This window comes from Wasmannia auropunctata, unplaced genomic scaffold (genome assembly GCF_000956235.1).
Source record: "Wasmannia auropunctata unplaced genomic scaffold, wasmannia.A_1.0 LD336069.1, whole genome shotgun sequence".
Classification (NCBI taxonomy): Eukaryota; Metazoa; Arthropoda; class Insecta; order Hymenoptera; family Formicidae; genus Wasmannia; species Wasmannia auropunctata.
In genome coordinates, this window is record NW_012026821.1 from 2,727,715 (window position 1) to 2,734,850 (window position 7,136).

Below are 7,136 nucleotides of genomic sequence, written 5' to 3' on the forward strand. Positions count from 1 at the left end.
GACGGGGCAAAGAAGCCGGCGGTGTTTCTAGTTAGTCCTGTGATTTTGGTTAGGATGGTTGGTAAACGCGTGTTCAGGGGGAGGGACACGTTAATAACGAGCTCCCTCGTTTAATCAGTGCTTTAAGACGAAACGTTTAGCTTATTATATACATATATAAATATATATATAGATATATATATATATTATAAATTATACGTATATATATATCGATAAATTATTAAAGGTATATATATACATATATACACGTACACACACTTACACACACAGACATACATATACGAGCGACATGGGGTTAATTAAAGAAAAGTTAAGGGAGGGTGGGGGAAAACGGGCAAAGCGACACGGAACGAGAAGGGTAAACGGGGAGGGGGCGAAGGGGTGAAAATTTGAGCCGCCACGGTTGGTGCTTTTAAGAGATTTTGATAAAATGCTGTGAATATTATATTGATTACGATTAACTATAAACTATTGTAATAATGTACTGACGTTGTACGATGTACGATGCGACTGTTGTTGATATGATTGAGAATATTTTATACAGTTGACACGGGGGGGGAGGGGTGGGTTGGGAATAGAATGCGAACGCGATGTAGACGCGACCGGAAGTCAAAGGGTGGGTGGGTGGGTGGGTGGGAAAAATCGGGAGGGGTAGACAGGATACGTCCACTTAGTGAAATTCTACGCGGTGCAATTCGACTCGGTGGACACGCGGTTTATAAATTCATAATAGGAAAAAGTAAGAGAGAGTGAGAGAGAGAGAGAGAGAGAGAATTTATTACGAGTGCGCTGGCATTTTGATGGCCTCTTCGATTAACTTTTGTTCCTCATTTTTCTCCAAGATGACATCACCTTTCTTCGCGAGTCGACGGTTAATCATGGACACATCTGACACGCGAAACGACGCGAACGGCATTATACGCCGCGACGAGAACGCCGATCGACTCCCCGCACGTTTCGCGGTGTCAGAAAATCCTACGTTTTTTTTCACGGCCCACGAAACTCTCCGTCGTGCGTCCTTCCGCGAGTTCGCGCGCAGACTCGTCTCGCTGCAACGGAGATTCGGGAAGAAATCGAGCACGCGATTCCCGCGTCTCGCGAGGCACCTCTCTCGGACATCGTTTTTCCGGCGCAACGTTTTTCCTCGCTTGTGAATCCGAGAGTCACGACGAGTGCGCGACGACGCGCGGCTTGGCCATTTGAGACAGTGCAATACCTGACTACGCGACACACTACTACGCTACTTCTTTTTTTTATTATTTATAGTTTTAATTCTTATTTAACGTTATTTACGTCCTTAAGTAAGGTAGTTAGATAATCCAATCGCGCGTTGAGACTCGATCTTCGGGCGACGTCCACCTTTCGTTCCACTCGCGAGCTCGTTTTTATTTATTTATAGTTCCTCGGTCGTACGGGGAGACACCCAGAGGAGCGTGTGTTTCTCGAAAAAAAAACCGAGGATCCCACGTGTGGATTTCATCTTCGTGGTGCGATTCAATGGTTATACGGAATATCAAAGTTAAATGCGAGCGAATCAAACACGTTACCGCGATACCGCAAACCTCCGCAATACAGATCGATATAATACAGGATGTTCGGTAATTGGCGTGTTCCCTAAACATTTCTGCTGGAGTACCGCATCGAAATTTGCAATTTGTCAGCTTTTAACAAGAAATGTCTCAATTCAAGAATGTCTTAACTATCAATTTGTCGAAGTTTCTTACATTTTTTTTCAGTCAGATACACGGAAAGATCGGTTTTGCCGTGAGGTATTTAAAAATTTAGCTAGATTAACAAAAAAATTTTTTGGACTCATTAAAATAATTATGTTCAACTTGTTGTTAGAGAGTCAAAAACTTTTTGCAGCATTAAGCGTTCTGCATAATTATTTTGATGGTCCAATAAAATTATTTTCAGATTTGTACATAGCTAAATTTTTAGATATCGCAGCAAAATTTTTTTCCACTCTTTCCGTGCTCACTTTATGACAATATAAAATCATGATAATAATTCAAAAACTTTTTCAAGGAAAAAAATCATTTGATCGTCGCGTTCACGATTATTGGCTCACGCCGGTTACCCTATATCCCGCGTATATTGTCCGCGTTATGCACAGTGATCCCCAACGTCCGAGTGATACGAGAACCAGTATTCGAGGTACATACTTTTGTTTTCCTACTAGGTAAGGTAAGGTAGGTAATTAGCGCGCACGCAAGTGGCCTGTGCGAGCAGACCGACGGTTTTTTTTCGGAAAACGAACGGGACGACCGTCGTCGGTGGTAGCCGGCGGACGGATTCGATTCCTCGAAGGCGAAGGTACAAACATAATTCCCATTGATTTCTCTCCCGCCCCACTGTCCCCTCGCGGGGCAATTTAATTCGGCGCGACACGCGAGTGTATACGTGTATACGCGAGCGAAAAACAGCCGCGCGTCCTCTTCGCGGATCCTCGAAAACGGTAAACACACTATCGGTGGCCGGGAGCGATGCGATTGCATGCGATTGCAGGCGAGCGCGCAACAAGGCTCTTTTTCCCGGCCTCTTCCTCTTAAGCGATTCGATGAGCGCATTGTATATTTAGCAGCCACTTACTTTCCGTCGCTCTCCTTGCAAGGGCCTTCCCCTATTCGCCCTTCCCTCCTCCTCCTCCCCGCCGAGCTTGCGGAGTCGCTCGAAATCGATCGATCTCTGAAATATTCATCGCATTCCGTGCGCGGGGGCCTGCGGAACGGCACCGAAGGAATCGCCTCGCGCGGAGAGTCGGAAGGCTTCGACGATACACGCGTCCAAGCCGACTTCCTCGGTCTCTCCTTCGAATCGCCACGAGCAGCAGATAATCTCTTAACAGTTGACCCTAGAATGCGGAGCCGCGTCTCATCTCCGATAAACGCGTAAAAATACTGCAGATGCGTATACACACACCTCGGAAAAGTGTTTATATCCGTGCCCCGCGTCGCATGCGAAGGGTTGTTTTCGAAACAAATTTCGCGCCAGGCTATTTTCATGGTGACTTAATTTTAATGGCTTTAAATTCAATTTTAGCTGAAACGTAGCTTTTCAGTTATTGGATATGTTATTTTTAATTATTGGAGGTTACATGAGAATCTAAAATTATTAGGTACGTATGTGTTCCTAATTTACTGTCGTACGTTTTTAGCGGCGTACTACGCTGGGCGTGCATGAATTTACTTCGTTTTCAATTCCTTTCCTAGAATCGGCGATAGCGCGACGCGCAGTGCGCAATCGGTAGAGAAATGATTTTTAAAGCTGTGATGAGACTATACGAATTTTTGTTTCTATTCGGACGTGCGATTCTTATCGCGCGTACCCCCACGAGTATCGATCGTTTTTTCTCACTTCATTTTAAAATCGACGACGTCTACGTCTCCAGCGGTGATCACGATCTCTGCGATTTCTGTGATATTTCGCGACTGCATCTCGGCTATTTTATTAGCGCGCAATGCACTCTTGTCACTTATCGTCTTACATTCCATCGTTCTGTCGTAGTCTTTAATCTCGGAGATTTAATCTCTAAGATGCTCTCGTCTTTTTTTCTTTTCTTGTGATTTAATTGTGATCTCTCTCTCGAGCGGCGTTAAACTTAATACACAAATGTTGACAACTCGGCGGTTCAATTCCGAGTTATTGAAAATTGCCCTAACGAAAAACGCGCATTTCACCTTCGGATCTGCGCTTGCTTTACTTAAATCCTTCGAATGCGCAGCACGATACACCCTTGGGAGACGTAGACGCGAACGGAAGTGTGTTCAAAGGTGAAATACTTCCGTATTTTAAGTAGAAAAAAATTTTATTCTGTTGTACAAAAATATAAATCTTTGATTATTTATTTGAAATCGAACACAAGCGTGATTTATTTCGCACCCGTGTGAAAACAAAGGGATAACATTTTTTTTTAAGTATTGCGCGTATCTATCGCGCGAATTAATTTGTTTCGACGGACAGAAGGATGAGAGTTTCATTCTACCAGCGATATACGGATCCGGCCGGTCCCTCGAGAGCGCGTAGCTTTAATTAGAATATTCGTCCAGCAAATCGGCATTCCTCTGAAAACGGGATTTTAATTAATATTTACGAGTGACGGTGCCGTTAATGACTGGCAACCGAGAGGGTACATTGAAATGAAAGTCCCGCCGCGATTCTGAACGAGCCTGATTAGAGTTGGCGTTTGGCAAATGGATCATAAAGTTTCCAAATACCGTATCAAAAATGCTGTCAGCGGGTTGTAAATTCCGGAATACGATTAATTAAATCCTCGCGCAACGCACGGCATTACACAACGGACGGCGACGCGTCCGTCCGTCCATCCGCTCGCGGTATTAAAATAATGATATCGCGAATTAAACATACGCCGCGCTTTCTCTCTCCATAAACTCGTAACTCTGTACTCGAGTACAGAGAGCCGGGCCATCTCTATCGTACGATTTCGCGAGTTCCTCGTGCCTCGACATCATTCCGCATTCACATGTACGTTCATTAACTTATTCGTATTTCGCAACGTAAATTGAATTTCTGGCCAAACAGAATGAGAGTATCTCGCGTGTATTTTTACGTAACAGCTAACCGATAAATGAAAAAGGACAATCAGAATTTTGTTCTAATCGATCGATTCTAGCATTATGTGAAAACAAATTTTGACATACAGTCGAAATTTTACTTGCGGCAAGACAGATTGTACGACACAGAAATGAAAGAAAGTCATATTTCGCGACATAAATTGAATCTGATCAGACAAAATGGGAATCTCTCGCGTATTTTACGCAACCGCCCGATCGATAGATGAAGACAACAACGGAAATTAGAATTATTCTAATCATTATGCAAAACAAGCACGCCGGGATTTTATTTGGCAAGACAGATTGTGCGGCAGAAGTGAAAGAAAGTCGATATTTCACGTTTAAAAGTATATAACTGCATCCAACTGCATGTTGTTGCTCCGAAAAGGTCATTTTTACCTTTGGACGCTCATTTACGTTCCCTTTTCACCTTCTACGTGCTCTATTTCGATTAACCGTCGGCAACAATATTGCTGAAAAATATTAGTTTGACGCCGATTTGCATGTAATCGCAGCGGGGACGTAATATACCGCGGGAAGAAAAGATGAGTAAAGATAGTATATGAATCACAGCCGTTTGACATTTATATCGCAGCTCGCAACTCGGTCGCAATCTTCGCGTTCGAACGCGCTTATTCGCGTTAATTTTCCGCGTAATCGCGCCGAGCTACGCACTTTTTTTATCGTCCCGATCGTGGTAAACAGCCACGAGGAGGTTTTTCCGCAAACACCGCCGTTATCGTCGACGATTCTTTTCGCGTCGCGCCTGTTATCCGCATTGGAGTCCGGTCGACTCGAATTGATCGGCCGAGGAAAACGCTAAAATGCTAATCGGAGGATTCCACGGGCGTAACCTTGCAATCGTAAAAATACAATGAAATGCGCGAAGGAGTATATAACGCGCGACCGCGTCGTGCGTTATCGCATCGTTTACGAACACGTAAACGCGTGTGTTTTGTGCGCGCGTGTCGCGACAGATAAATTGGTCAGTGACGCTCAATCCGTCTCGGATTCTTGTTTTCGCGCTTTTCCGCGCTACTATATCCGAAATTAGACGTGACAATTAAATTCTTAAATCGCGCGATGTAAGAAACGGTGCTCTCGCCATAGATACGCTCTTCTCGCTTTTTCGCGCGATAATACAAACGAGATCGTTTGGGGATGTTCCACGCGTATGGACTCCGACATTCGCGAAGTTCGGTGGAGATGGTCAGCGGGAGAATTCGGGCGCGACCTACATTCGGATGCGGGAGCAGCGTTCGCGGCGCCGGACGTGACATTATATATCTTTGGAGTAGGATGGAACTGTCGTCGCCTCGTCGCCGTTTTTTTCGTTACACTGATTCGAGCAGTGGATATCTCTTCGAGATAAAAAAAAAATTATCCGTGTCTCGTCCGCGATTTTACGTCGCTCACCGAATCCCAGGATCGTCCCTCTTACGCAACGATACGCGTCGCGGAAGCACGGAGCCGCAATTATTCGCGCCGCGAACGCAGAACGCAGGATACAGACGGACGATCTCGTCCGTTAAAGTGCAATCGAGAGGAGAATTAATGAGCGGCACGACGTGCACCGCTGGCGTAGGGTACAATCAGTTAGCAAAGTTCCAATTAACCTAGGTTTTAAGTCATCCAACGGCTCGTGTATACGCAAAAGAGGGGAGAGAGAGAGAGAGAGAGAAGAAAGGAGAGCAAATACGAGTTGACGTTTAGTTTCCTAGCGGCTATGTCGCTCTAAGGCTCTCCTATTTCAAAGGAATCCTCTTTCCACTCCGTGAAATTCGCTCTGAGGCACTTCGTGCCTCACGATCGCAGATATTTTGTACGCTATATAGATGCGGATGCGCCGGTGTATGACCATTATATCTTCTCTCGTCTCTGTGGTCATGTAAAATAATTTTAAGTTTTACTCTTTCTGAAAAAAAAAACGACGCAACATCGTGAACGACGCGATTATACAGCGAAACAACATGTTCCTATTTAGGGCAGAAATTAAATTATGTAACGACATTTCTGTGACACAAGTCAGTTGCTGGTGCATCTGCTCCGTATCGATCACAATTAATTATTTACGGCGACGAAAGGTTCGTGGCGTGTCAAAGAATATCTTTAGTTAACTCGAACGCTTCGTACATTTTGTTAACGCCTGTCATTCCCCTATCGTCCTCCTTCCTGCCTCCTTCCGATTATAATTTTTCTTTTCGATCTCATCTCTTTCGCCGCGCGAATCCTCGCGAGAGAAATGCACGTGCCTCGGATATTATTGTACGTCGGACTGTGTTTGTACATAGGGAGAGTTTGTATGTACTTGTTGTATAAGTATTCGCCGTGTACACATACATACGCATACACACACGTACACGCACACACACGTAGACTTTTGTTCCGTTTAAGAGCGACTTTGGCCAAAAATACTGAATGTATCGTTTAAGATCGCACGAAGCTCCTGCCGCATGTATATTTTACATAGGGGACGCTTCTAATTTATCCTTAATTTATTATCATCGGGAACATGGCGAGTCGGAAATTAGTGGACGTCGGCAGCTCCGGTTCTTGGAGATC